We start from the raw sequence: 10,031 nt of genomic DNA, 5'->3' as shown, positions 1-10,031 counted from the left end.
AACCAGCTGGGTTGTGTTTGTGAAGGTGTCAGACAGAAGATCTCAGTCTCTATCACTCAGCACCGTCCACTAGGACATGTCTCAGCCTGTCACACACACACACACTTACACACCTACCTCACACTTCAGCATGACACCTATCACACCAATCTCTGCCTTTCATCTTCATTCTGGTCTCTTTGACCCTTGTCTCATCCCATATTGTCCTTCAGCGACTGTGAGATAGTGTGTGCACTGTGCTGTAATCTCCAACAATGATACTGCAGGAAAAAAATAATAATAAAACCATTGTTTTGAAATCTCTTCTGGCTGGAGGGGTTTACCAATCTCTGGCGCCTCACAGAACTGTCCTGTCAGATCGCTGCCATCCCTGTGACCTTAAAGTGACCTTTGGGTGCTGAAGCATGTAGCTGTGAAATAGTCCTTGACAATTAGAAGCACACACACACACATGCTTGGGAGCTTTCTTTCATATTCAGGTTTAATTGCATGTGGCCAGTCATTATGAGACGTCTTAAAGGGCACGGCTGCACGTCTTCAATAATAAATGTGACACTCTGTCAGGTACGCCACGGTCATTATAAGACCAAAATAGTGATAGCCGGTTGTTTTCAAGTGTGTGGTACTGAAGATGTCAATTTGCTTTGTCAAACTACTACTATAAAGCAAAATTACTTGACTTGAGTTGACTTGACTTATGAAGTTCGGAACTTCATATTATTTTGCATTGTCACATTATTTTAAATCATAATTTGTATAATATTGCTATTAAGTGAATTGAATTTAATTTAGTATAAAATAAAATTATATTTGATCTTTTATGTTGTATATTATCATTTCTGTATTGTATATTTAAATGGCAGTATAGGCAAGATGAAAGATTATGATATCTCCTATCTTTACTCCGTTTATTTATGACTTTGACATTTATTTATGACTCACTTTATTGCTTTGACAGTTTATGCCTTTACTTAATTATTACTCTTATGAATTAATTATTCTTATGACTTAAGACTATAATGATTGAGAAGAACGTATTCATTTTACTATTTATTTTTATTCAGATTTTTTATTTAACTATTATGCCTTATTTGACTTATTATATGATTTATTGTAACTCATTCATTTGACTTCTACTTTCTTTTTTATGACTTTATTATGATTTTTTTTACTTTTTATAGCTTATGACTGATAGTTTATTTAATCATTATAATGGTTGAGTATTTATTTAGTAATGTTTTAGTTATTACTTTTTAATGACTTTTTATGACTTTGACTTATTAATGACTTAAGATTTAATGGCATTAAATACTTTGATTTATTAACTCATTAATTTATATTGTGGCAATTTTTATGTTGCTGTTTGATTTATTTATGACTTATGACTTATTTTAATATGATTGATTAGAATTTAGTTTGACATTTGATTTATAACTGACTTCAATTTATGACTTATGGAATACTTTAACTCATTAATTTCACGATTTATTTTTTTTATTTAAGACTTTATATATTTGTCAATTATGATTTATTACTTTGACTGACTTGCTTGACTTTAGACTTATATAATACTTCATTATGAATGATATTTGTTATAGCTTAGTTTGATTATTTATTTATTTGTTTGATTATTGTTTACAGCATATATCCGTGTATATGCATTTTGTTTTAAGGCAGCAGCTATTTGCACTGTGTAAATAGCAATGGATTCTATTTACACTGTTAAAATAGAAGGATTTTCTGCCATTTATACTACTTATTGCAAATAGTGGCAATTATTTGCACCTCAGTATTGTAGTAAATTATAAAACAGTACGCAATAATAATGTATTGAGTGTAAATTATAATGTTAATTCAATTTATTAAATGGGTGCCACCTTATAGAGACAATAAAGCCCTCCCTACACATAGCCTAACCCTACCTCAACGTTTTGATTAATTCTTCCATTTTTATTGAAAAAAAAGTTAGGCAAAAGGCAGATTTGAACTCTGGTCGATCGTAGGGCTGCACGATTAATCGAATGTGATTATCATGCCCCCCTTTTTTCAGTAAAGCCGGTTCTGTAAAATCACAGACAATACAATCGCACGATTATGAAATCGAAGAAATCCTTCTGCTATAATGACTCCTGTTTGTATAGCTTCTCAGTGAACTATGGCTCTGTGTAGTATATGCTGTTCCATCTGAAAGCACGTGAAAATACCACATTTAATAACATGTTTTTACTCCAAACCCCCTTAACTCCAAACTACTTCAACTCACTTCAGAATAAGGCATGCAACTGATAAGATACGTATGACAACTAATCACGATTGCGATTTCATTGCGATTTATTGTGCAGCCCTAGTCGATCGCATGAAAAAGACTGCGGCACACGCTTTTACCACCTACGCCACTGAAGCTGATATTTAATGGTCGTCTTTTGTAGTATTGACTCCCCCAATCACACGTTGGTGGACGGAGTTAGTGTAAATAGCCTCTGCCAACAAGGTGGGCTATTTGCACTTAGTGCAATTAGATGCTTCGTTATTTAAGTGTTGCAAGTCTTAAAGTAATCTGCACTAGTTGCCTTGTTTTCAGCACATGGGCATTTGCACTAACAACAGAGCGGACAAATTACTGCTGGTTAAGGATCTTGGCTGTTGATGTGAAGGTTGTAGGTTCAGCTCCACATAGCAGGGGACCCTGAAACCAAAGAGTCATTGAGATCATTGTTGCAGTCCGTCCCCATTGGGCTCTTGAGTGAGGCACTTAACCCAAGGTTGCTCCTACGGGACTGATTCTCCCTGCAATTAGTGTACCGCGAGTCGCTTCAGATGAATAGCATCTGCTAAATGGCCAGTAAATGAACATTGGCACTAGTGTCCAAGACCCGTATTGAGACCTTAATAATGTTTCATTAGATTGTGACATTTCTTTGAAGACTTCACCCCAAAGTGTTTTTTGAAGCTTGAAAGCTCTAGTCTACATTCAATGTAACTGCTTGGAAAAAAGCTACCAGCATATTCCTCAGAATGTTCATTTTGTGTCCCACATAAGGAAGACATACAGGTTTGGATCGACCTGAGGGTGAGTAAATGATGACAGCTTTTTCCTTTTTGTGTGAAATATCTCTTTAAGATCCCTTGGGTTCAGTGAACACAGAGTGGTTCTAATACAAAGCCGAACAATGAAAGGTCAAATGAGATAAAAGTAAATCAACTTGATGTTGGCTTCTTGTAGTAAGTCACCTTTATTCACATCTCTCAGATGATGCCCTTGACTTTGTGAAGAGGGGAGTGTATTTGTGAAAGAGTTTGAGAGTGAACGAGAAGGAAAAACACTCGTCCCACACACACTGGCCAGTGTTAATTGGTACAGTTTTTGTGCTGGTCATATATTTTGTCTTTTTATATCTCATGAAGTATGTGGGCTAAATTCGAATTTTTTATGGCCTATTAATCCTTTAGAGATCACGTAGATTTCCATTTCTCTCCCCCTCCTCAGTCTCACCTATGTTATTCCTTCAATTTGCATGATACTTGACTTAGCCTATATCCAGTAATCTAGAGACACACTCGGTAAAACATAACACGCATGTTTAACACATAAAATAATGAGCAAAATAAAATGAGTATATATAACTATAAATTAATTCAACTATATATGGACTAAATGTATTATTTATTTATTTAACTATTCCCCCCCCCCTTTTTTTCAACATACATTTAGTTTTTTATCTTGCTAAAATTGTGAAAACACAATGTTATCTTATTAATTCTATTATTATTATTATATTAACAAATTTTAACTGAAATAAAATACAAGAAAACCTTAACTACCCCCCCCCCCAATTCAGTTATTGATTTCATGTTCATTTAAACTTAATGCACAAAAGACACCTAAAACTGAAATGAAATAAAAGCAATAAGCTATAAAAATACTATAAAACATAAAACTAATAAAATTGACAAACACAGAACAAAATTACAAAACACAAATTAAAATGTTTATAGAAAATATATAAACTAATTCGTAATGTTAATAAAAACATTCAATGATACTAAAATAACACTGTATATGTATGCAAACATAATGATGATGATTGTATAGTAAATAGGCTACTAGTTGTATATTAATAATATTAAAATGTTATTTTGTTTATATGATAACATACTATATGAAGACAACTATATCGAAAATACATTTTAACCTGCTAGCAAATTATTTTACTTAATCAATTTAGTCATCTATATCAAAAAGCCACAAGCCTCTTTTTCCAATGAACTTTTTTTATTAGTAATTTTAATTATAAAGTTACCACACACCACAAGAGGATATCAAGACTGCGACAGATTTCACAAGGGAAAAAAGGCCTCTGAACACTGTCTCACTTTCATTATCACGATATGGAAAATTATATTTTATCATCTGACTTCCAGGCCTTTCTCTCTTAGATGATTGGGTGATTAAAACACTTGCGGCAGAGGACAAACAGGGATCCATAGACAAGACTAATGTATACACAACTGATCCCTCAATGCTGTGGAAAAACGCAGAACCTCCGCATTGTGGTAAATAATTGAGCACCGCATGATTAATTATGCATTATGTAATACACTGTCAAAGCAGAAAGTTTTATTTTGTACCCAAATACACAGAGCCAAGCTCATTTTTTTCTCCTTTTTTTTTGGATCTGGGTCAAAATGTTTAACAAACGCAGTGTGCTCCACTTCGCCGTGGGTCTGACTGGTGGTCGACGTGTCAATCGGTGACTAATTGTTGCGAACAAATCCGATTTCCCAGGAGCTCTAAATGCTTTGAGCTCCATTTCTCTGGATTTCTTTATGCCAGGTGCCTCAAGTTCGTTAATTTATTGAAAAGATTCTAATTAACTGGTTCTAGAGGGGGAAGAAACATCGCAGCAAGATTTATAGGTTGTGCAATACAGCTGGAAGGTGGCCCGTCAGAGTCACTCCACATAAAACTGCTTTCGCTCTCTGTTCGTCGCATATTCACGTCTTCTAAATACGTGGGCAATTACATTATTCTGAGGTAATTACCGTAAATTCAACTGCCTGAGGAAATGGCAGTTCTTTCTACATAAAGGCACGTTTTTAGCACAGGCCTGTAGGAGTATATGAGCTGCTGGTTTTCAACTGAGGAAAATAGGTTGCAGATCAATTACTAATTAAATACCAGTTGAGACTAATTGGTTTCAAAGTACCGAGCCACGAAATTGGAGATTCGAAGAGCTGAGGATCACAAAAACTGTCAACACGTGTGACTCAAAACCAGCTTTAGCATATTTTGGGAGCTTCTTTCCCTGCTGTCTCTATTTTGAGCTTGGTTTTAGATCAATACCCAGACTCCCCCAAAGTGTCCTCTTTGGGGTAGACATCATTCACAGAGTACCTCGTTGACTGCTCCAGTTGTACACCCTGCTCGGGGCTACTAGCTTGAAGGATGATGTCATTACAAAAACTGTGCCATCTTACATTTTGTAAACAAGCGGCACTATGAACTGGGCGCACAAGTGTTGCAATCCTCAGATGTTATGTGGGTCTCGTTCCTCATGTACGCCACATCAAACATCATGGTTGGACCTAAAACGTAATGGCATCAGTCAGCGAGTTTCCATTACAGATTTGAAGATTTTGCGATATTTTATAAATGTCGATAAAAAGCTGCTGCGAATTGACAGCTTTTCCATTACTCAATGTTATGTGACTAAAACTTATTTTTTTTCCCTCTCGCGATAAATAATTGTGACAGATGTTGGCATTAATGGCCCCTTAAATTTGAAAGTGGCCACGTATGAGGTGTTTCTTGGAGGTTGTAGTACATTAAAACATGATTATGTGACATATTTATGGCAGGTGACCTGTAAATGTGAAAAAAAACTGCTTACATTGCAATTTAGCAAAATATTCCTTTTTCGAATTGCCTGAAAAAAACATCTAATGCGAGCATAAAACTGTTTTGTGATATATGGGAGTTTTTGAGAAATTGATGCGTTTCCATTGGCATATTTATTTTCGCAATTTTAGTTTTTGCAATTTCAAGGATAATGTCAACATGGACATCTGTGACGAGAGTCAAGGTTAGTATAGTATTGCATTTTTAATGCCAACAATTTGTATGTTTTCTTTTCGATCTTCTTTATTATTGTTTTATGACCTAAAAGTGTCTTGGAATCAGAAACCAGATGAAGATGAAGAAGAGCTTGTTTCAATACATTTAGCAAAAAGATTGACCTGTATATTTTGGTATGAAAAGTTTAAATTTGACTAACTTTTGCAAGAATTGTCCACTAGGGCTGTGCAATTAATCGCATGCGATTGTCATTTGCATCTCGTCAGTAAAGCCGGTTCTGGGATTGGTAGTTTATCGCCATCACCTGCTTTCAAATGGAGCGGCATTTACTACACAGAGCCTTTGTTCAATGACAAGCTAGGCATAATCGCAGATGAATCGCATTCGATAATGAACGTGAAATTGCCTAGCTTGTCATTGAACGCATGCGATTAATTGCACACCCCTATTGTCCACAAATCTCACCAAACAAAACTTAAAACCGGCTATTAATCCAATTTCACTTAACCTTGCTTGAAAGGGGTGTAAAAATATTTATTTGATAAATTTTATAGCTATGTAGTCTGAAGCATAAATGCAAATTTGTTTTTGTTGTTTTTTTATAAAAAAAAAAACAGTGGTGTCAGAAGAAAAATGTGGAGAATTCATTGTGATTGACATAACTAAGGAAGTTTTGGTGGAAAACAGAGATAAAAAGTGACCATCTATTTAGTTTTTTTATGTTTTTCAACCACTATTTTAAACATTTTTTTTCCATTTTGCTTCTTTCATTTAGTATTTATTTTTTCCAGTGAACAAAAATGCTTTTGTTGTCATTTTAGTATACAATAGTAATTTGAATTGAAGCATGTAAAAATGTTTTTTCCTTTTTATTTTTTTCTTGTTTTACTTGCCAGAAAGGCCCACACTGAGATGATCAGGATGGCTTTTGTGGCGCTAAATCGAGAGTAAAAGTGGATCGGCTGGCAACCGAGAAAAGGCCTGGTCTGGTTTTGTTTGATAGTTTGGACTGATATGTATTTTCTCAGCGTGAGTATACTCGGGCTCTCATTGTCAGAGGCAGAGCAATCAGAAAAAGACGACTGACCCACTGAGAACCGCAAGTAAGCGGAACGCAATAAGCCTCAAAATAAAGCTTGACGCCTGCACGTCTCCTTTGAATATAGAACAGCGACTGGACTCTAGTTCAACTCTGTGATTGAAAATGAAACTACAGGGATAAAGACCTGCTCCCGAATGCCCAACAAATTGCGGTAAGTCACATGTCCACCAATCGCCATTCGCTCAGGTAAGTTGTGGAAAACTAAGATGTCTTTTTCCTTCAAAGAACCCACTGCCGCAATCACCACTGCAGTTTAGAGAATGAATGGTGACTTCATAAGAGGCAAGGGCTTTTAAAAGGAGAAAATTATATACTCAGAGCTCATAAGCTATAAATGCATTAAAATTACTTTCCCATAAATTACTTGTGTCATCATTACAAATGGTTTCATTCCCATGCGTAACAATGGAGGCAGTTTAAACTGGAATGGTTTAGCTCCAGTTGAGTTTATTGAGAATCTGCTGCGTGGAGTGAAGATTAATAAGAGATTAATTATAGGAAAAGACAAATCATAGTCTAATTGTTTAAAAGAAAATGCCACATCTTCCTAAATACGGAGACTGATGATTGATGATTTTTGTTTCCAAAAAGAGCAAAAAAAAAATGCTGATTGACCCCCCCACCCCCACCCACACACAAAAAAAAACAAAAAACGATGTGTTCTTGCATTTCAAAAAGCTAGACAGAATGCAGTAGTATTGAATAGAATCCAAAATGTAGGCTTTGTAACTTTTTTTCTGGGCCTTGACAGTGTTATTTACTTGGCAGTCAATGGGGACAGTCACAAGCCTCCCAGTTTTCATCCAAAATATCTTAAATTGTGTTACGATGATGAATGAAGCGGAATTTTTAATGACAAAGGGGTAAGCAGGGATGGATTAACGCACGGGCCCCGCTGGGCCCTACTGGGCATGTGCCCAGGGCAGTGGATCAGAAGGGGGCCCAGCCTAAATACTCCCGTAAAGCGATTTCATCCGTGGCCCCTCAGATTTTTGAGGCAAGAGGATTTTGAATGCAGCTTCCAAAAGACAAAAATAGCCAAATAATATTTTTTTTTTATATTTGAATGAATGAATGAATGATGCATTTATATAGTGCTTTGTGTATTGCTGTACACCCAAAGCGCTTTACAATCATGTGGGGGGGTCTCTCCTCAACCACCACCAGTGTGCAGCATCCACTTGGATGATGCGACGGCAGCCACAGTACAATGGAGCCAGTGCGCTCACCACACACCAGCTACAGGTGGAAAGCAGAGATAGTCATAGAGCTGATCAAGTGGATGGGGATTATTAGGAGGCCATGATTGACAAGGGCCAGTAGAGGGAATTTGGCCAGGAAACCAGGGTTACACCCCTACTCTTTACAAGAAGTGCCATGGAATTTTTAATGACCACAGAGAGTCAGGACCTCGGTTTAACATCCGAACATCTCATCCGAAGACGGTGCTTTTTTTGACAGTATAGAGTCCCCGTCACTATACCGACCCACACAGACCTCAGGGTGAGCACCCCCTGCTGGCCTCACTAACACCTCTTCCAACAGCAACCTAGTTTTCACCGGAGGTCTCCCATCCAGGTACTGACCAGGCTCAACCCTGCTTAGCTTCAGTGGGCAACCGGTCTTGGGCTATAGGGTGATATGTCTGTGGCAATTTGATAAACGATCACACCGGTGTTATTAGATCGTTCAGCGAATGCAGATTTGAATTTAGCAGCTGATGATGCTCAGCACATCATCAGCTGCTAAATTCAAATCTGAGTTCGCTCAACTTCAAGCTGACTGGCACGGAGCATTAAAACCAATCACACATGATTCTGTTGAGCTTATGAGTACAATGGCCAATAAGAGGCGTTCAGATGAGGCATCGCTGAAATAGCTGTGTTTTATTCAGTGTGAGTACTCCCTGAATGAATTCTGCTCTCTGCCGATTTCTCTCATCAGAAACAACAAAGTGCAGATGTGCGTAAAATGTACTGAGTACTTTATGTACTGAGGACTGACTAAATGTACTTTAGTCAGTCCGTGCCCATGGCACCGCTGCGCCATAATCCGTCCCTGGGGGTAACTGACTTATGACAATTTTAATTTTGGGGTAGAGTAACCACCCTTTAACTTTTCTGTTTCAGCGTGTCTATGGTAGCTGCCTAAAAATATGATAAAAGTATTGAATATGACTGTTATGAACAATATTTTTGTTACAGACAAATGAAATTGAAGTCATTATTGACAGAAAATCACATTTGTGTTTACTTAATGATTCCAGACAGTATTGTTTTGTAATCAGTTGTGCGAATTTAAATAGATCTCTGGATAATTAAAATATTTTCAGTGAATAACAATTTAAATTTAACTTAAATTTCAGATTTTTTTTTCAAAATAGGTCCTGCAGAAGAACGCAAGTGATTTGAATTACTCCTAAGGCACACCAAGGACCATAACAATAAAACATATCTTTTTAAAAGATTGTTCAAAATGTAATATTTTTGCAAACTTTTAATGATAATGACACAGAGGAGCGAAATTGTTGGAATCAGCTGATAAATGATAAAAACATTGACAGCCAAACATAATCCATCCTGTGTTTAAGGTCCTGGAGCATTTAAAATGACAGATGACAAAACTCTCCAGTGTATGTTTATAGTAAATAGAACGTTATCATGCATTTGTGTGGGTGCGAAATAGTTATCGTTCTTCAAATGCATGTATATATTTTTGTCTTTTTTAAAACTTTACAGAGAGAAAAGTGCAGCATGAACACTCTTCAGCCAATCTTCTTTTCACGAGTTCACACTTACATATATTTAGCACGATAAACGTAATGCGTATTTGGCGAGTATGGTAATACGTTAT

This window comes from Barbus barbus, assembly GCF_936440315.1.
Source record: "Barbus barbus genome assembly, chromosome: 49".
Lineage (NCBI taxonomy): Eukaryota > Metazoa > Chordata > Actinopteri > Cypriniformes > Cyprinidae > Barbus > Barbus barbus.
The sequence above is the reverse complement of the archived record's forward strand: the minus strand, read 5'-3'. Positions refer to the sequence as shown.